The sequence below is a fragment of the Salmo trutta genome, chromosome 17, assembly GCF_901001165.1.
Source record: "Salmo trutta chromosome 17, fSalTru1.1, whole genome shotgun sequence".
Lineage (NCBI taxonomy): Eukaryota > Metazoa > Chordata > Actinopteri > Salmoniformes > Salmonidae > Salmo > Salmo trutta.
The window spans coordinates 47,943,635-47,965,946 of NC_042973.1; the positions used below are offsets into that span (position 1 = coordinate 47,943,635).

At 42.6% G+C, this 22,312-nt stretch overlaps 1 long non-coding RNA gene across 1 annotated transcript; it reads left to right on the forward strand.

Annotated features, from left to right (window-relative positions):
* The first annotated feature begins 10,764 nt into the window (after window positions 1-10,764).
* On the forward strand, window positions 10,765-12,799 carry LOC115152329 (uncharacterized). Its single transcript, XR_003867463.1, has 2 exons — window positions 10,765-11,162; window positions 12,628-12,799. It is a non-coding gene; the product is annotated as an uncharacterized LOC115152329 (long non-coding RNA).
* The last annotated feature ends 9,513 nt before the right edge of the window (window positions 12,800-22,312 follow it).

The window sequence follows — 22,312 nt, forward strand, 5'->3', positions numbered from 1 at the left end:
TTTGAACTCTCCATTTCAAAGCTTTTCTCTTATTGAATTAAACTCAGACATTGTCCTCAACCCATAACCATTCAGTCACTGTTACATCAGGTTAGTGTTATAGGACATCCTGACAAACTTACTATTAAGAATGATTCAACTCACTAAAATCCTCTTAATGAATGATGATAGTAGTCAGAGCATTTTATTTTGCCTTAGGCACCATTACACTACAAAATATGTTCATATAGTTTGTGTGATTTCAACTGGATTTTACCAAAAAGGTTCAACCTTTGTTTACCGGTCCAGTCAAGTATGTTTTTGGGTATAGCCTAGCAACCTGACTCTGACCCACTACATCTCTCTTTCCTCTCTATGGCTTTGTCCCCCTACTACCTTAGTGACCTGGGCCTCTTGTGACAACCCAGCCCTATTTAAACACTTTAAGTTACACTAGCTTAATGAAAGGAAGTTACCCATTTAGGTTTATTTCCACCCTTTTATCATTTAAAACTCCACTTTGCCTCTGTGGAGAATTGGTGGTAAAGGCCTACTTCAAAGGCCTGAATTCTGAATAGACAGCGTGATACTTGTTAGAGTTCCTCACTCTGGTCCTTGTGACGCTTTTCCAGGGTTATTTAGGAAATGGTGTGTGTGTGAGGTCAATCAGTTAGGAGGGCCCGGACAACAAAACATTGATGTGATGTCCCCGACTCTGCCTTAGATCAATTGGATTAAAGCTCCCCAAATCAAATTACCTTCAGTTTTTTTTTTTTTTTGACTGGGGCAAAACAGATTACAGGATCAAAATCCTGGACTCAGGCCTACACTGTGGAAGACAATACTACAGGGTTTAATAGGCCCAAAGAAGCCTTTCTTTAATGTTGGAAAGTATGTAATTCCTCCTTTTCACCCCCCACTGTACAATGCAATGTGACATGTGTGCATGCACATGTTGTTCTACCTGGTTAGGGTCAGAATGGAGGGACTGAAGGTGGCTGGAGGTGAGCTCTGCTTTAGGTCGACCCTTGACCTTGTGAAGGTGGCTGAATGGCCGGGGGGACAGGAGTCAGGACACTGAAGGCTCTGTTTTACTAGCCTCTCTTTAACTGGGCCTCCTCCAACTCTCTGGATCATTCCTCTCCCTCTGCTGCTTTTGTTCAGTGCTTCTTCACTTATTTAATTTCCCCCTGCTCCTTTCATCTTTCATCCTTCGTCTCCCAGTCCTCTTCTCTTTATAATTTCCTATCTTCTCTCAGCTCTCTCTGTCTCCTTGACCATCCCTTTCTCACTCATCACTTCCCTCTTCCGTCTCCCAATCCTCTCCTATGTCCCCTTTCCTCTCAATATCCTCTCCTCTCTTCTTTTTTCAACCTTCTCTTGTCTCCTCTTCCTTGTTGACCTTACTTGACCCCTATGTCGGTGACTGGGTGTAGACAGCACGTGAGGGCTCGTGCATATATGTATGTACTTATGTGTGTTGTGTGTGTGCATGCTCATGTCGGTGTGTGTGTGTGCTGGCGTGTGGTCTCCCGGTTACATGTGTGTGAGTGTGTGAGTCAGACATTCCTGCTGAAGTTTTCCCCACATTCCTAGGATGTCTCGACATTTCAGCACCGCGTCCTCTCTTCCTGTTTCTTTCTGGTGGGCCGCTGACACTCACAGATCTTTACGAGGGTCTCGGGATACCCCCCCAGCTTCTCATCTGTAGTTATTGATGCCTCCTCTCCAGAGAGGGCTTTCAAAGAGGGGAGATACCACATATTCTCCCCTAAATTTGCTGCCCTGTTCAGCTTGTGGAACGCGATGTGAAAGTTGTGAATGGAGAAATGGGCTGATTAGAGATTTGGTGTATTTGGATTAATCCACTTTGGTCACAATGAGGAATAACTGTAGTTTCCTTTGTTTAATGAAACACCTGTGTTGAACCACAGTGTGTGAGTCTATTAATACACAGGCTGGGCCTTGATTAAGACAGATTGAGAATTAAACATTACCACACATTATTTACTGGAATTTTACAATGCATTACTTACTGGAATTTAGAAAGGTATTTAAAAGATTGTATTAACAAAAGGTAAACAAATACGTTTTCTTTACAGTACTTTTTTTTTGGGGGGGGGGGCGGCAGGTTTACAGCTAATTTCCTGCAATTCTACACATTTAGCCTTGGGGTGGGGAGAAAGTTTGGCAGTTTTAAAAGCTAATCTCCTGAAATTCTACACATTTTGCCATGACTTATGCCATGTTATTATGATATCTGAGTGAGAGTGACTAACAAAACCAATGGTGCCCCCTGGGGCCGCCTGCGTGCCCGGTCGGTAATTCAGCCACGTTCACTACAAGTTTAGATAGATGGCTAGACTAACTAGACTAATTTACCATTCAACATTTGTTTTATTTGTATAATTATTATCCGGCCCTCGTGTCCTCATATGTAGCTACGGCTCTGCACAGTGCCTTTTGAACCCCACTCCCATACACACACTCACACTTTTCTTCCCATGTTCCACTGACACAGCCTTTCCTCACTATTTATCCTGCACGCACGCAGTACATACAGTACACGCCGTTCACATGCATGTGCACATGCACACACAAAACCCCAAACATAGAATTATATATAAAACACTTATAATAGAACTACAGTATCTCTATGACCCAAAACCTTCCCACCAGAATACAGACTGTTTGTCTCCTGTATGCCAGTATGATAGAAAGACTGTAGGGGCTGGTGAAGGCACTGTGGGGTCTCTAATGGCAGAGGACAAAGGCCACCTGTGGCTGCCGGGGCCTCCTCTCTCCTGGGTCCCCCACCCCGGCCCCCAGCCGACTCTCTAAAGACCATGACCCACTCAACCCCAACTGTTCCACCTGTCAATCACATCACTGGAGCCTGAACTGGAGCAGCCTCCAATGTTGCAGCTGCCTGTTGTACACATGCACACACATACATGCGTACACACACACACGTCCATGGCACTTCTATCAGTAAGTCAGTCACTTACATAATTTTGCAGCATTGTCGGGCTGTCAAGGCTGTCCATTTCCAGCAACCATAAAAGTTATCCTCACCCCATGTATGCTCTGCCTCCTGCTCCTAACCCTACATTATACAGGCCTATTGCGTATCTATTGCGTAAGTTCAACGTCACATCAACACATGACCCATGACCAGAGTGTTATGACTGATAACAGTCTAGATCTGACTCAGAGCTTAGAACAAACTTGTGGACTCACTGGTTGAACTCAAGTGGTCAATGCTGTTGCTGGCCACTCCGATGACAATATTCATTGACATTTATTGTCAAGTTCATTGATGTTCCTAGTACAGTATTTAGATCAAATGACTAATTGTGTTCATTAAAAGCAGTTAAATTAACCTTATGTCACAAATTATAATTTTTGTTAATTGGCAGCGGATTGTGATTGTGATTTAAATGTGCATCAAAATGTGAATTATGCATGTACATCTTTGTAATGGGCTTTAAAATGGGCTAATCTAATGCAAGGCCACAATGATGCTCATTCATTAGATAGATGTCTAGACTAACTAGACTAATTTACCATTCGACATTTGTTTTATTTGTATAATTATTATCCGGCCCTCGTGTCCTCATATGTAGCTACGGCTCTGCACAGTGCCTTTTGAACCCCACTCCCATACACACACTCACACTGTTCTTCCCATGTTCCACTGACACAGCCTTTCCTCACTATTTATCCTGCACGCATGCAGTACATACAGTACACGCCATTGCATGGCAATGGCCCCCACTTCACTTCAGCCTTGGGTAGAAAAGTTGCTGGAAATCCTTCGGCGCTAATATGAGAGCGATTAGCTAGACCTCTCATTGCAAGGTAGCCTTTCTCTTCCTGGAAAGGAGGACAACTCAAGGGACTGTGTCGGTTACCGGTAATCAATTTTAACCTAATGTGCTATAGCTCGCTACAGATGTAGAAATGCATGCAATTCTACAAATGGAATTCATGCAATTCTTTGCTTCATGCAATCCCATACTATACTGAACAAAAATATTAATGCGGCATGCGACAATTTCAAATATTTTTACAGTTACAGTTCATGTGAGGAAATCAGTCAGGAATACAGATCAGTCAGGAATACAGATATGCATCTGTTGGCCACAGACACCGTTAAAAAAAATGGGCCTCACAATTGGCCTCTGGATCTCATCACGGGATTTCTGTGCATTCAAATTGACATCGATAAAATGCAATTGTGTTCGTTGTCTGTAGCTTATGCCTGCCCATACCATAACCCCACCGCCACAATGGGGCACTCTGTTCACAACGTTGACATCAACAAACCCCTTGCCCACATGACGTCATGTGAGGCCGGTTGGACGTACTGCCAAATTCTCTAAAACTGTAACGTGGTGCGTACTAGCGGCAGAGAAGTCAGGCGCAGGAGAGCGAAAACTGATTTACAATGGTGTCGTTTAATAAACAAACAAAAAAACACCGTAAACAGAACAATCAATGAATGGGTCAAACAAACCCTGGTATCCACCAGCATAACGTGCGCAAGCACTAACAAGAAACAATTCCGGACAAGGACATGGGGGGAAACAGAGGGTTAAATACACAACATGTAATTGATGGAATAGGAACCAGGGGTGAGGAAGACAAGACAAAACCAATGGAAAATGAAAGGTGGATCGGCGATGGCTAGAAGGCTGGTGATGTCGAACGCCGCCCGAACAAGGAGAGGGAGAAGTTGTGACAGTCGTGACATTACCCCCCCCCCGACGCGCGTCGACCCCGACCTCGGGGACGACCCGGAAGGCGAGGCGCAGGGTGATCCGGACGAAGACGGTGGAACTCCTGCAGCATTGAAGGGTCCAACACGTCCTCGCCCGGAACCCAGCACCTCTCCTCCGGCCCGTGTCCCTCTCACTCCACGAGATACTGAAGGCCCCTCGCCCGATGCCTCGAATCCAGGATGGAGCGAGTGGAGTACGCCGGGGCCCCCTCGATGTCCAGAGGGGGCAGAGGAACCTTCCGCATCTGACTCCTGGAGCGGACCAGCCACCACTGGCCTGAGGAGAGACACATGGAACGAGGGGTTAATGCGGTAATCGGCGGGGAAGCTGTAACCTATAACAAACCTTGTTCACTCTCCTCAGGACTTTAAATGGCCCCAGAAACCACTGACACAGCTTCTAGCAGGGCAGGCGGAGGGGCAGGTTTCGGGTCGAGAGCCAGACCCGCACCGGGGCCTCACTGCGGCAGCGGTCTGTGTTCTCCTTTTGGCGCAGCACGGCCCGCTGAAGGTGAACACGGGCAGCTTCCCATGTCTCCTCCGCGCGCCTGAACCAGTCGTCCACCGCAGGAGCCTCGGTCTGACTCTGATGCCAAGGCGCCAGAACCCGGCTGGCACCCCAGTACGCACTGGAAGGGAGAGAGGTTAGTGGAGGAGTGGCTAAGCGAGTTCTGTGCCATCTCGGCCTAGGGCACGAATGCCGCCCACTTCCCTGGCCGGTCCTGGCAATAGGACCGCAGAAACCTGCCCACATCCTGGTTTACTCTCTCCACCTGCTCCTGCTGAATCCATAGCTTGGGTCCGGAATTCTGTAACGTGGTGCGTACTGGCGGCAGAGAAGTCAGGCGCAGAAGAGCGAAAACTGATTTACAATGGTGTCATTTAATAAACATTAAAAAAACACCGTAAACAGAATAATCAATGAATGGGTCAAACAAAGCCTGGTATCCAAAAGCATAACATGCACAAGCACTAACAAGAAACAATTCCGGACAAGGACATGGGGGGAAACAGAGGGTTAAATACACAACATGTAATTGATGGAATAGGAACTAGGTGTGAGGAAGACAAGACAAAACCAATGGAAAATGAAAGGTGGATCGGCGATGGCTAGAAAGCCGGTGACGTCGACCGCCGAACGCCGCCCGCACAAGGAGAAGGACCAACTTCGGTAGAAGTCGTGACAAAAACGACGTTGGAGGCGGCTTATGGTAGAGAAATTAACATAAAATTCTCTGACAGCAGCTCTGTTGGACATTCCTGCGGTCAGCCTGCCAAATGCACGCTCCCTCAAAACTTGAGACATCTGTGGCATTGTGTTGTGTGACAAAACTTTAGAGTGGCCTTTTATTGCCCCTAGTACAAGGTGCACCATGCTAATCTTTGGCTTCGTTTTATGAAAACAACACAAGCAAAGTTAATAACTTCCCAATTTTCCCCTCAGTGACATTTAGTCATAGTTGGCCTTCTATGTGGTTCAAGGTCCTCTGACTATCTGGATCTGCCAGACAGGCAGTGAGAAGTTGATATACAGTAGGTTACTAAGAAACAAACTGATAACCTTGCGTGCAGATGTTCAAATTGTTGTTAAGGTGGAAAAATAGAAGTAGAAAAGGGAAGGAAAGTAGCAGAGAGAGACAGAGAGTGTGTGTGCGCAAACAGAGGAAGCATAAGTGCTGAAGGCAGCACAATATGTGGAAGAGCTGAAGAAAGAGAACGGGGAACAGAAAGTTACAGAAATAAACAAAAAAAAGAGAAGAATGACTCTCAGCCCATTACTGAAAGCATCCAAAGAGAGCAGTGTGATGAGTAACATGCCAAGTATAGAAAAGACCAAGGTGTGTGTGTATAGGGAAGGGCGGAAGTACAAAGGACATTGTGCAGCCCAAGGGGAACAGGTGGGAGGGGGGGGGGGGTTAAACAAAGATGAATTGATAAACAATGGTGACTTACTGTACTGCAAAACATAGGATAGGCCTGCATTAAAGGTGTCGTCTAAAATAAATATACTTGTGTGTGCATCCCAGCTAGCACAGTGGATCTGTGCTGATTCCGGCTGAGAGTTAGGGCACTCGGCTGATAGTCAGACTCGGCCAACGTCATGTGGCCAGAATCTGGGCTGCCTTTCGGCAGTATTACTTATGTCTAGGATGCGGGGACTGAGCTCGGGGCGATTCCGGTGTGAGTTATCTGGCCCAAATGTATTACTTGGGGCTCGGGCCGATGATGACACAGGCTGCTTTATGTAATTAACATTTCACTATTTATTTATTTATTTTTCCATAGTTTCTCATTGTTTCTGTGATCAAAAAATGAAATGAACATTTAAATAAAATTCTTTAAGAGTCTTGTTTAAGAAGTATTTTAGTATTTTGATACTGTGAAAATTGATAAGCATTAAAAACTTTGTGGATGGGGCCTGCCGAGTGGCGCAGTGGCCTAAGACAATGCATTGCAGTGCAAACTGTGTTGCTACAGATGCTGGTTTGATACCCGTGCCGGCTGCAACCAGGAGACCCATGAGGTGACACACAATTGGCCCAGCATTGTCCGGCTTAGGGGAGGGTTTGGCCGGCCGGGATGTCCTTGTCCCATTGCGCTGTAGCGGCTCTTGTGGCGGGCCAGGTGCTGACACGGTCATCAGGTGTACAGTGTTTCCTCTGACACAATGCTGTGGCTGGCTTCTGGGTTAAGCGTGCATTGTGTCAAGAAGCAGTGCGGCTTGGCGGGGTTGTGTTTAGAAGGATGCATGGCTCTCTCCCGAGGTCGTACGGGAGTTGCAGCGAAGGGACAAGACAATTGGATATGACAAAGGTGGTAAAAAAATAATAATAATTAATTTAACTAGGCAAGTCAATTCTTATTTACAATGACGGCCTACCCCGGCCAAACCCAGACGATGCTCGGCCAACTGTGCGCCGCAGGCTGGATTCAAACCAGGTACTGCAGTGATGTCTTAGACCACTGCTCCACTCGGGAGCCCCATAAATTAATAAAGTTATAAAAACAATTGTGGATGGGTATAATTTGTATGCATAAAATGTATAAAAGTAACATTTAAAATGACTAAATCGGGTAAATTTGTATACATTTATTTAAAATTGCATCGGGCTGCTTCTGGGGGGATTCTAGTAAGATGCCGGCAAAGTTTGCTGAATTCTGGAAGACGGAAACGTGCTGATGTACTTGGGCCGATTCTGGGCAGTCATTCATTTTGATTCCGGGCCGAGTCCGACACCTGATTCCGGGCCGATTTATTCAGTTCCGGACCCCCGGAAGAGGGCCGCTTCTGGGCCGATTCCTCATTGCTAGCTGGGATGTGTGTCCTGTGTGTATTTGCAGTACATTGGTGCATCTGTGTGCTTATCAGCATCTGTTAGATGGAGTTGTGCATGTGTGTGCCTGGGTATGTATGTGTTTCTGTGTTTGTTTGTGTGTGCGTGTTTGTGTGTGCGTGCGTGACTGTGTGTGCCTGTGTGTAGACAGTGGAGCCGTTACAACACTTGCTGGGTGTAGGATCCAGGGTGTTTGTTCTCTAGGTGTTTGCAGAGTGGAATATCGCTCTGTACAGGACACAATGTTCTCCTACTTCATCAGCCTTTAACCTCTTAAAATGACAGGCTTCTCTCTGTCTTTCTCTATATACACACACACATACATACAGTACAAGTCAAAAGTTTGGACACACCTACTCATTCAAGGGTTTTTCTTTATTTGTACTATTTTCTACATTGTAGAATAATAGTGAAGACATCAAAACTATGAAATAACACATGAAATCACGTAGTAACCAAAAAAGTGTTAAGCAATTCAAAATATATTTTATATTTCAGCATCTTCAAAGTAGCCACCCTTTGCCTTGATGACAGCTTTGCACACTCTTGGCATTCTCTCAACCAGCTTCACCTGGAATGCTTTTCCAACAGTCTTGAAGGAGTTCCCACATATGCCGAGCACTTGTTAGTTGCTTTTCCGTCACAACTTATCCCAAACCATGTCAATTGGGGTGAGGCCAGGTGATTGTGTGCCATCACTCTCCTTCTTGGTCAAATAGCCCTTACACAGCCTGGAGGTGTGTTGGGTCATTGTTCTGTTGAAAAACAAATGATAGTCTCACTAAGCGCAAACCAGATGGGATGGCATATCGCTGCAGAATGCTGTGGTAGCCATGCTGGTTAAGTGTGCCTTGAATTCTAAATGAATCACCAACAGTGTCACCAGCAAAGCACCCTCATACCATCACACCTCCTCTTCCATGCTTCACAGTGGGAACCACACATGCGGAGATCATCCATTCACTTACTCTGTCTCACAAAGACACAGCGGTTGGAACCAAAAATTGCACATTTCGACTCAACAGACCAAATGACAGATTTCCACTGGTCTAATGTCCATTGCTTGTGTTTCTTGGCCCAAGCAAATCTATTATTCTTATTGGTGTCCTTTACTAGTGGTTTCTTTGCAGCAACTCAAATATGAATTCCTGATTCACGCAGTCTCCTGTGAACAGTTGATGTTGAGATGTGTCTGTTACTTGAACTCTGTGAAGCTTTTACTTGGGCTGGAATTTCTGAGGTTGGTAAATCTAATGAACTTATTCTCTGCAGCAGAGGTAACTCTGTGTTTTCCTTTCCTGTGGCAGTCCTCATGAGAGCCATTTTCACGCTTGATGGTTTTTGTAACTGCACTTGAAGACATTTTCTAAGTTCTTGTCTTAAAGTAATGGACTGTTGATTCTTTTTTAGCTGCTCTTGCCATAATAAGTGACCTGTTTCAGGAAACCAGGCGTATGTCGCAAGTCATGACTACACAGGAGAGCCATTTGAATTTTTTTTTTTTTTTATCAAAATGCAGAAATGCCTTCTGGAACATGTGAACTTTCATGTGCCTTAATAACAAATTTCTATGCCATCTGTAAATACAAATACAATTGTTATACTATGAGCCTTGTTGGTTAAGCCACAGAAAAATACAGCAACCTTCCTACTAGCCATGATTGGCTGAGATAATGATTGGGCTGGATATGCTGAGAGTGGAGTTCGGATTGGTCTGCCATGTAGAAGGCTTCTGTCTATTTGAGCTGCTCAGTCTGTGTTGGTAATCCTGTCGAACGCTGCTTTTTTTTTTACATGTATCGTGTAGTGGAGCTGCATAAGCGTTGCTCTCCACTTTCTGGAGGATTGAGTTTTGAAATCAGTGGAATTAGAGTATGATAGCTAAAGAGATGGAGAAAACACCTGTCTCTGGATTACATCTTCAAACTAAGGGTAACCGTGGCATGGCATTCGTGACAGGGAGATGAGACATGCATGATGATGTACGGTATATGGGTAAGATAGTCTAGCTAGCTATATTTTCAGATATTACACGTTTCTAATTTTGACAGAAAGTGGTTTAATTTCAAGCTAAAGTGTACTGTTAGCTAGCTAGCTAACATTAGCTTACATGTATGACGTTATTATTCGTATCCCAGAACCGTTTGCTTTGCTAGTTAGAGCCTAATGTTAGCTAGCTAACATTGAACCTGGTTGGTTAGCAGATTCATGCAGGGTAGTAACGACATGATTTGGCACTATGTACATTACATTGTTCATTGTTGTTTAACGTTCATTGATGTTTAATGGCTGGCTCGTTAGCTAACGCTACGTGACGGGTGTGATCTTACACATTGTTTACCTAGCTAGGTTCATTGTTTACCTAGCTAGCTAGCTACATGTCTTATGCTAAAGTGTACCCAATGAATATGGCCGGTGTTAGTAAACGTCGGCAAAAAAGAATAATGAAATTAAAATGCATTCCAGGTGACTACCTCATGAAGCTGGTTGAGAGAATGCCAAAAGTGTGAGAGGCTGTAATCGAGGCAAACGGTGGCTACTTTGAAGAATCTCAAATTAAAATCTATTTTGATTTGTCTAACACATTCTTGTTAATACTTTATTCCATGTGTTATTTCATAGTTTTGATGTCTTCACTATTATTCTACAATGTAGAAAACAGCAAAAATCAAGAAAAACCCTTGAATGAGTAGGTGTGTCCAAACTTTTATACAATTTTATTATGTACTGTGTATATATCCTCTCTTTCTATCTCTCACGTACTCTAAATGTCAGGCAAATCATGGCACTGTAAAGAAGTTTGAATTGCCTGTTGTAAGAAATTATTGTATTGTTTGACATTGACTTAATTGCACAATTGGGTCATGTTACTTATCACACACATTTGGTAGTGCTTCATGTATTATCTTATATTCATATCAAAATACAGTACCACGTGATACATTGTAATGTGTGCCCTTGTCATTATCATGCTAGATTATAATAATGCATGGCAGTCTGTTATCTCACCTCCTGGCCCTCTTATCTGTGTGGAAGGAAGGCTGGAACGATGAAGTGCCGGTAGTGTTAACCTGTTGAGGATCTTATCCCGATCTTATCCCGGTATTGGGATTCATTGTCATGTGACCATGGCGGGGAATTCAAAACTGCAAGAGTAATCATTTCAAAAAATCAAATAATCAACTATTTTCCTCCATTTGAAAGATATATCTTCTAAATCTAACCACGCTGTCCGATTTTCAGAGGCATTACGGAGAATGCATAAAGTTAGGTTATGTGAGGAGAGTACATTGACAATAGCTGCGTGTAATGTTTAGCCAATTCAAAGAAGGGCATCAACAGACAGAAAACTAGCTAGAATTATGCACTTACCTTTGACAATCTGCATCAGATGACACTCATAGGACATTATGTTATACAATACATGCATTTTTAGTTCCATCAAGTTCATATTTATATCCAAAAACAGCATTTACAGTCGCGGTGAAATTCAGAATTTTTTTCGGCTCGAATGCACCCAGTGAATCCAGCATTACAAATCACGGAATTACTATTCGAAAACATTGGTAAATTATAATATTGTCATTCAAAGAATAATATATTATCATCTCGTAATTGCTACCGAATGGCCAGATCTCAAAATAACTTTACTGGGAAATCACATTTTGCATAAACTGGGTACTATGCTAACAACAATAAGCTATATGCTAAGCTAAGCTAAGCTATACCGTTAGCATTAGCATCATCTAATATCGATAATAACATTCTAAATATCCCCTTACCTTTGATTATCTCCATCAGAAGGCGCTGCCAGAGATCCCAGGTCCAGAACAAATGTGGTTTCTTTTGACAAAGTTCATAATTTATGTCCAAATAGTTAGCGTTCAGTAGGCTCCCACAAAATGAGGTGGGCAGTGTAAAGTCACGTCGAAAAGCTAAAGAAAACCTAGTAAATAATCTATTTACGTTTGTTTAAACATGTCAAACGTTGTTCATCATTAATCTTTTGGTCCATTTTTAACGTGAAACATCAGTAAACATCAGTAATATTTTCACACAACCTATCAAGTGTCTAGAATAAACGATAATGACAAAGGCACTCTTCTCAGATTCATGCGCAGGCGCAAAAAATGAAGTGATGACGTGTCAACTTGTAAGCTTTCTTATTCGGTCTGTATTCATCACAGATGCTTCCAACAACTTTCTAAAGATCGTTGACATCTAGTGGAAGCAGTAGGAGTTGCGAACTGAATCCTTTCTCACTGTGGTATCTTTAAAACAATGACACTAAATAGTACAGTCACAAAATTCTCATTTTTTTTAATCTATTTTTCACAGGTTTTTGCCTGCAATATGAGTTTTGTTATACTTACAGACACCATTCAAACTGTTTTAGAAAATTCAGAGTGTTTTCTATCCGAATGTGTAAATAATATGCATATCCTAGCTTCTGAGTTGGTGTAGGAGGCAGTTAAAAATTGCCACATATTTTTTTCAAAATTCTCAATACTGCCCCCGTGGCCCGTAGAGGTTAATGATTGACCAGTGGCCAAGCAACAGGTCAGGGAACATTAAATGTAGTTTACAAAAGTTAAATCAGGAAGGCTGGTCTGAAGGCTTGCTTTAACTTTATCCAGTAATTCACATAGTTTCCTATTCTACAGGCATATTTTGAATGAATACAAATGTATCATCATCAGCATAGCGTCTTGTTTCTTCTCCTCTTTCCTGTTAGCCATGTTTGGAATGTCATTCACCTATTTACCGTATAGCCTATAACCACGGCACAATAATGCACATTCCCCACACTTGCGTTTAACCTATGGGCTCACTTTTGTAATTATAAACTTCCTATCTCTCAACTAATGGGCATAAATCTTGAGATGCATTTATATGTCAACTTATCCTCGTTCTCTCACTTGCTGTATTTCAGCAACAGTTTTTCGACAACCATCCACCACCAGGGGGTTTCGATGAAAGCATCCCGCATAGGGCTACCTGCCATCACATCATCTGGCCATTCCCCAGACTTGTTGCTAAAATGCCATATTGCATTCTGTCTTTGTTGTTAATTCAGTTTAGCCTGTACTCGATTGAGCAACAGATAACAGGAAGTACTGTATTAGGCTGTAGGAACTGTGTTACATGTCAAGTAATTTATAGTGGCTGTTCATCACTAGTAGCCTAAACCAACACCATCTCACCAAAAACACTCACATTTTTTGAAAATTAAAACCACAACAAAAAAATGTCAAGAGGTCAGGTTGCAAACTCAGACTGAGTTCAGATTTAGACTGTCTTCATGTATTGTCTGGTTATTATGCTAAAATCTAGCAGCAAGATGCATGAGTTATGGCATGCTTCTGAGTGGCTATTATCGCTTATGTAAAGTGTCATAGCAAATGTTGCCGGATTAACATTATCAATTTACTTGGAAGCTCCTTGATATTGAATGCAGCATTATGCGAACTAACAGCAGATAGCTCATATTTTTTACTACAGTAGTTCTAAAAAAATTTATGTCAGATTCACAGCAGAGTGTATCCTCGAATGTGGGTTTAGTCATCTAACTGTGTGTGTGTGTGTATTTGTATTTATTATGGATCCCCATTAGCTGCTGTCAAGGCAGAAGCTACTCTTTCTGGGGTCCAGCAAAATTAAGGCAGTTTATACAATTTTTTAAATATTACAATACATTCACAAATTTCACAACACACTGTGTGCCCTCAGGCCCCTTTTCCACCACTACCACATATCTACAGTACAAAATCCATGTGTTTGTGTATAGTGCGTATGTTATCGTCTGTGTGTATGGTTGTGTCTGTGCCTATGTTTGTCCCAACTGTTCCATAAGGTGTATTGTTATCTGTTTTTTTAATCTAATTTTACTGCTTGCATCAGTTACTTGATGTGGAATAGAGTTCCATGTAGTCATGGCTCTGTGTAGTGCTGTGCGCCTCCCATAGTCTGTTCTGGACTTGGGGATTGTGAAAAGACCTCTTCTGGCATGTCTTGTGGGGTATGCATGGGTGTTCGAGCTGGGCGCCAGTAGTTCAAACAGACAGCACGGTGCATTCAACATGTTGATACCTCTCATAAATACAAGTATAGATGAAGTCAATCGCTCCTCCACTTTGAGCCAGGAGAGATTGCCATGCATTTTACTAATATTAGCATCCAATTGCAATTTTCCTAAGTCCCTTTTTGTGGCACCTTACCACACAACTGAACAGTAATCCAGGTGCGACAAAACTAGGGCATGTAGGACCTGTCTTGTTGATAGCGCTGTTAAGAAGGTAGAGCAGCGCTTTATTATGGACAGACCCCCCCCCTCCTCTTAGCTACTGTTGTATCAATATGTTTTTATCATGACAGTTTTACAATCCAGGGTTACTCCAAGCAGTTTAGACACCTCAACTTGCTCAATTTCCACAAGATTTAGTTGAGCTTTAGGGTTTAGTGAATGATTTGCCCCAAATACAATGCTTTTAGTTTTAGAAATACTTAGGACAAACTTATTCCTTGCCACCCACTCTGAAACTAACTGCAGCTCTTTGTAAAGTGTTTCAATCATTTCAGTTGCTGTAGTAGCTGACGGGTGGAATCATCCGCATACTTAGAAACACTGACTTTACTCAATGCCAGTGGCATGTCATTAGTAAAGATTTTAAATAGTAAGGGGCCTAGACAGCTGACCTGGGGAATTCCTGATTCTACCTGGATTATGTTGGAGAAGCTTCCATTAAAGAACACCCTCTGTGTTCTGTTAGACAGATAACTCTTTATCCACAATATAACAGGGGTGTAAAGTCATAACACATACAGTTGAAGTCGGAAGATTACATACACCTTAGCCAAATACATTTAAACTTAGTTTTTCACAATTCCTGACATTTAATCCTAGTAAAAATTCCCTGTCTTGTGTCAGTTAGGATCATCACTTTATTTAAAAAATGTGAAATGAGAGAATTATTTATTTCAGCTTTTATTTCTTTCATCACATTCCCAGTGGGTCAGAAGTTCACATACACTCAATTAGTATTTGGTAGCATTGCCTTTAAATTGTTTAACTTGGGTCAAACATTTTGGGTAGCCTTCCACAAGCTTCCCACAATAAGTTGGGTGAATTTTGGCCCATTCCTCCTGACAGAGCTGGTGTAACTGAGTCAGGTTTGTAGGCCTCCTTGCTCGCACTCGCTATTTCAGTTCTGCCCAAAAGTTTTCTATAGAATTGAGGTCAGGGCTTTGTTATGGCCACTCCAATACCTTGACTTTGTTGTCCTTAAGCCATTTTGCCACAATTTTGGAAGTATGCCTGGGGTCAATGTCCATTAGAAAGACCCCATTTGCGACCAAGCTTTAACTTCCTGACTGATGTTTTGAGATGTTGCTTCAATATATCCACATAATTTTCCTACCTCATGATGCCATCTATTTTGTGAAGTGCACCAGTCCCTCCTGCAGCAAAGCACCCCCACAACAAGATGCTGCCACCCCTGTGCTTCACTGTTGGGATGGTGTTCTTCGGCTTGCAAGCGTCCCCTTTTTCCTCCAAACATAACGATGGTCATTATGGCCAAACAGTTCTATTTTTGTTTCATCAGACCAGAGGACATTTCTCCAAAAAGAACGATCTTTGTCCCCATGTGTAGTTGCAAACTGTAGTCTGGCTTTTTAATGGCGGTTTTGGAGCAATGGCTTCTTTGCTGAGCGGCCTTTCAGGTTATGTCGATATAGGACTCGTTTTACTGTGGAAATAGATACTTTTGTACCTGTTTCCTCCAGCATCTTCACAAGGTCCTTTGCTGTTGTTCTGGGATTGACTTTCACTTTTTGCACCAAAGTACGTTCATCTCTAGGAGACAGAATGTGTCTCCTTCCTGAGCGGTATGACGGCTGCGTGGTCCCATGGTGTTTATACTTGCGCACTATTGTTTGTACAGATGAACGTGGTACCTTCAGGCGTTTGGAAATTGATCCCAAGGATCAACCAGACTTGTGGAGGTCTACAATTTATTTTCTGAGGTCTTGGCTGATTTATTTTGATTTCCCCATGATGTCAAGCAAAGAGGCACTGAGTCTGAAGGTAGGCCTTGAAATACATCCACAGGTACACCTCCAATTGACTCAAATGATGTCAATTAGCCTATCAGAATCTTCTAAAGCCATGACATCATTTTCTGTTTAAGCTGTTTAAAGGCACAGTCAACTTAGTGTATGTAAACTTCAGACTGACTGGAATTGTGATACAGTGAATTATCAGTGAAATAATCTGTCTGTAAACAATTGTTGGAAAGTTACTTGTGTCAAGCACAAAGTAGATGTCCTAACCGACTTGCCAAAACTATAGTTTGTTAACAAGAAATTTGTGGAGTGGTTGAAAAACGAGTTTTAATGACTCCAACCTAAGTGTATGTAAACTTCCAAAGAGTATGAGTCATATCTTTCTCTCTCTCCACCTCCCTCCCTCTGTCACTTTCTTTTTCTCTCTCTAGTCTCTCTAGTACCCCGTTTGAGCCCATCTAAGCAATGGATAGATGGATACACTCACAGAGCGAGACACGTCTTTGTTAGTGTGTGTCTGTGTGAGAGCGTTTGTGTAAGCGTGAGCATCTTTTTGAGGGTGTGTGTGCATTTTAGTGTGTGTGAAAAAGAGAAACACCTCAGCCTTGACAATATTCCTGGCGTGCTTGGATGCGAGCGGTGGTGGCAGCCTGCAGGAGGCTTAACCTCCACTTCCCTTCATGATGACTCATCATTGGTGTGAAGCGGTTATGTAAGAAAGACAAGGAGGCTGGGATAGTATCCTCTGGATCCCAGCCACACACTCAGTCGCACCAAAACACCTAGGATGCACTTCAAATGGCACCATGGTCAAAAGTAGTGCACTAGGGAATAGGGTGCCATTTGAGACACAAACCCATTTAACCTCAGTCGACTCACCAGCAGAATAGCAATAACAATATCAACAACCACATGACCACAATAACAACAATGATTCCAATTGAACCCATCCAAAAAAGTGGCAACTGAATGAATGAATTGTCAATTGAGTTGAAACTCACGACTGCTGCTGCTTATGCGGCAGGGGCCTGTCTCTTTACCCCTTACCTCTGTTGTCAACAGCACATAAACAACAACAGAAACAAATACATCAGCTACCATCTGTTGAGGGCTGTTTGTCATATGGCACTCCATGTCCTGCCTTTTTTATTTATTTAACCTGGGCCTTTGTCACCATCTATGTAAACAACAACATACAGTGCCTTCGGAAAGTATTCAGACCCCTTGACTTTTTCCACATTTTGATAGGTTACAGCCTTATTCTAAAGTTGATTAAATTGTTTCTCTTTCTCATCAATCTACACACAATAATGACAAAGCAAAAACAGGTTTTTATCAATTTTTGCTAGTTTATGAGAAATATCACATTTACATAAGTATTCGGACACTACTCAGTACTTTGTTGAAGCACCTTTGGCAGTAATTAAAGCCTCAAGTCTTCTTGGGTATGACGCTACATGCTTGGCACACCTATATCTGGGGATTCTCCTATTCTCCTCTGCAGATCCTCTCAAGGTCTATCAGGTTGGATGGGGAGCGTTGCTGCACAGCTATTTTCAGGTCTCTCCAGAGATGTTCGATCGGGTTCAAGACCGGGGTCTGGCTGGGCCACTCAAGGACATTCAGAGACTTGTCCCGAAGCCTGCGCTGCATTTTCTTGGCTTTGTGCTTAGGGTCGTTGTCCTGTTGGAAGGTGAACCTTTGCCCCAGTCTGAGGTCCTGAGCACTCTCGAGCAGGTTTTCATTAATGATCTTTGCACGCTTTGCTCCTTTCATCTTTGCCTTGATCCTGACTAGTCTCCCAGTTCGTGCCACTGAAAAACATCCCCACAGCATGATGCTGCCACCACCATGCTTCACCGTAGGGATGATGTCAGGTTTCCTCCAGATGTGACGCTTGGCATTCAGGCCAAAGAGTTCATTCTTCATTTAATCAGACCAGCTAATCTTGTTTCTTATGGTCTGAGAGTCTTTAGGTTCCTTTTGGCAAACTCCAAGAGGGCTGTTACTGACCATGGTGCCATTTGAAGTGCATCCTTGGTGTTTTGGTGCGACTGAGTGTGTGGCTGGGATCCAGAGGATACTATCCCAGCCTCCTTGTCTTTCTTACATAACCGCTTCACACCAATGATGAGAAGTGGAGGTTAAGCCTCCTGCAGGCTGCCACCACCGCTCGCATCCAAGCACGCCAGGAATATTGTCAAGGCTGAGGTGTTTCTCTTTTCCACACACACTAAAATGCACACACATGCTCAAAAAGATGCTCACGCTTACACAAACGCTCTCACACAGACACACACTAACAAAGACGTGTCTCGCTCTGTGAGTGTATCCATCTATCAATTGCTTAGATGGGCTCAAACGGGGTACTAGAGAGACTAGAGAGAGAAAAAGAAAGTGACAAGAGGGAGGGAGGTGGAGAGAGAAAGATATGACTCATACTCCTTGGAAGTTTACATACACTTAGGTTGGAGTCATTAAAACTCGTTTTTCAACCACTCCACAAATTTCTTGTTAACAAACTATAGTGTTGGCAAGTCGGTTAGGACATCTACTTTGTGCATGACACAAGTAACTTTCCAACAATTGTTTACAGACACATTATTTCACTGATAATTCACTGTATCACAATTCCAGTCAGTCTGAAGTTTATATGACTAAGTTGACTGTGCCTTTAATCAGCTTGGAAAATTCCAGAAAATTATGTCATGGCTTTAGAAGCTTCTGATAGGCTAATTGACATCATTTGAGTCAATTAGAGGTGTACCTGTGGATGTATTTCAAGGCCTACCTTCAGACTCAGTGCCTCTTTGCTTGACCTCATGGGGAAATCAAAATAAATCAGCCAAGACCTCAGAAAAACAATTGTAGACCTCCACAAGTCTGGTTGATCCTTGGGAGCAATTTCCAAACACCTGAAGGTACCACGTTCATCTGTACAAACAATAGTGCGCAAGTATGAACACCATGGGACCACGCAGCCATCATACCGCTCAGGAAGGAGACGCGTTCCGTCTCTTAGAGATTAACGTACTTTGGTGCGAAAAGTGTACGTCAATCCCAGAACAACAGCAAAGGACCGTGTGAAGATGCTGGAGGAAACAGGTACAAAAGTATCTATTTCCACAGTAAAACGAGTCCTATATCGACATAACCTGAAAGGCCGCTCAGCAAAGAAGAAGCCATTGCTCCAAAACCGCCATTAAAAAGCCAGACTACGGTTTGCAACTGTATATGGGGACAAAGATCGTACTTTTTGGAGAAATGTCCTCTGGTCTGACGAAACAAAAATAGAACTGTTTGGCCATAATGACCATCGAAAAAGGGGGAGGCTTGCAAGGCGAAGAACACCGTGAAGCACAGGGCTGACAGCATCATGTTGTGGGGGTTCTTTGCTGCAGGAGGGACTGGTGCACTTCACAAAATAGATGGCATCATGAGGTAGGAAAATTATGTGGATATATTGAAGCAACATCTCAAGACATCAGTCAGGAAGTTAAAGCTTGGTCGCAAATGGGTCTTCCAAATGGACAATGACCGCAAGCATACTTCCAAAGTTGTGGCAAAATGGCTTAAGGACAACAAAGTCAAGGTATTGGAGTGGCCATCACAAAGCCCTGACCTCAATCCCATAGAAAATTTGTGGGCAGAACTGAAATAGCGAGTGCGAGCAAGGTGGCCTACAAACCTGACTCAGTTACACCAAAATTCACCCAACTTATTGTGGGAAGCTTGTGGAAGGCTACCCAAAACATTTGACCCAAGTTAAACAATTTAAAGGCAATGCTGTCAAATACTAATTGAGTGTATGTAAACTTCTGACCACTGGGAATGTGATGAAAGAAATAAAAGCTGAAATAAATCATTCTCTCTACTATTGTTCTGAAATGTCACATTCTTAAAATAAAGTGGTGATCCTAACTGACCTAAGACAGGGAATTTTTACTAGGATTAACTGTCAGGAATTGTGAAAAACTGAGTTTAAATGTATTTGGCTAAGGTGTATGTAAACTTCTGACTTCAACTGTACATGCCAGCCAAACATAATGATTCACAATTTGAGTAGGCTATACCAGCCTCTCTTTTCAGTCAGTCAACATGTTACTGGACTGGTCCATAGCTTTGGCAGCACAGTACCAGTGAAGCACATAGAGTCTCATTCTGAGTTTAGCAGCTTCTCCTCGTTCCACGCCTACACTGTGTTTCTCTGTTCTTAGTTTGGGTTGTAGTGTCTGTTCTCTGCTGGTGATGAGTCATCAATGTTCTCTCAGTAGGACTGGTTGACAGACGCTGTCTCATTCCACATCCCTCCATCCTCCAGAACTGGGTCAGAATGCCTGGGTTTTCACTTCTCCTCCTCGCCTCTCCCCCTCTGTGTTTGTCTGTTTGAATCTCTTCTGTCATGATTCCCCATGTCTCTCTCCTTCTTTCCCTCTCTTATTCCTTACCTATTCATGTCGCCGCTCCTTTTCATGAATTCTTTATCTCTCTTTCTTCACTGTTGGCCACTTTTCCTTGGGCTCAGAGTTCCCTTCACATACAATCGCAGTAGTGGCATTTTGACTTGTCAGATTTTTGGTAGCCTATAGGGCAGTTTCTATTTATATATATATATATAGTTTTTTACATGAATTGCATTATGAAATAATAATAATTAAAATGATTAGAGCTTTTTAATGGAAATTCCAAATCCCAAAATATTGCCAAATCATTGAGAATATTCATTTACGTCATTTAGCAGACGCTCTTATCCAGAGCGACTTACAGTAGGGAATGCATACATTTCATACATTTTTTCATACATTTTTATTTTATTTTTTATTTTTTCTGTGCTGGCCCCCCGTGGGAATCGAACCCACAACCCTGGTGTTGCAAACACCATGCTCTACCAACTGAGCTACAGGGAAGGCTATATTCCACTGTCTCTGTCAGGTCCACATAGAAAAATAGCTAATTACTATTAAATAATACAACATTTTAGTTGTACATATTACTTAGTTTTATTTCGTTACTTTATAATTTTTCATTCCTTAAAGTTATCATCTCATCTTTGCTCAGGCAGTTTCAGCCGGGCCGGCCAGCCAGCCAACCTTCTAACATTATATCTGTTCTCCCCATACCGTACTGTCTTTAGTCATCCTATTTAGCTAGACTAGCCTGCCTACAGTAAGTATGCTGCAGAGCTGTATGACTAAATCATTTTACTAGTTCTTCAAAGGAGATAAGGCATACTTTTACAAACTCTCTATCCCTTTCTCTCGTAGTTGTATTGTGTAGGCTACATTCCTCTCTCATGCAGCATTGTATGCAGTCTGTGTGTGTATCGTCTGTGTGTATCTAACCTAATGTGGCTGGCGTAAAAGTATATCCATCTGTGTCCGAGCCGGAAAAGAACAGGAACAATGGATTATGGTCATTGTAGTTATTTACCACGTTTCTTTGATGAATGAGGTTGAATATTTGCTTAATGAAAACTACAACTCCCTTCAGCCCAGCGTCCCATAGACACGCATTTCGCTACACTCGCATTAACATCTGCTAACCATGTGTATGTGACCAATAAAACTTTGATTTTTGATTTGAGTTAATTACTTAATTTCTCTCATGAATTATTTGATTTCTCTCTAGAGAAACGGTGCATTGGGCTCACAAAAAAAAATAACTAAATGAAATTCAAGTAATTGGAATTACATCAGTCAATAAGTTGTTTAATAACCAGATTTTTTTTACTTTGGTTAATCGCTCAGCATTAATAGAAGGAGAGAGAGTCTGTGTTTTTGTATGTGTGTGTGTGCTCTAGCGTGTGTGTGTGCGTGCTTGCATGTGTCCGTGAGATGGAGTTAGCAGTCCACCTGTCATTGAACCTTGAAGGCTCAGAATCAGTGATGTTCCCATTCTCCCTCCGTGCTGCCTCCCTCAGCCTGGTCACAATCACAACATGACATAACCACTTAGTCACGCAGCACAGCACAGTAGAGCAGCTTATAAAATATAGTACTGTTCTTTTTATTTTATGGCATCTGTGGAACAGGATATTTAAGCCCATGTGTGGGTGGAGACGTTGCAGAGGTATGAGACGAGAGGGAGGAAATGAGGGAGGGAGTGAGAGACAGAGAGAGAGAAAATAGGAATAAAGAGGAAGGGGCCACAT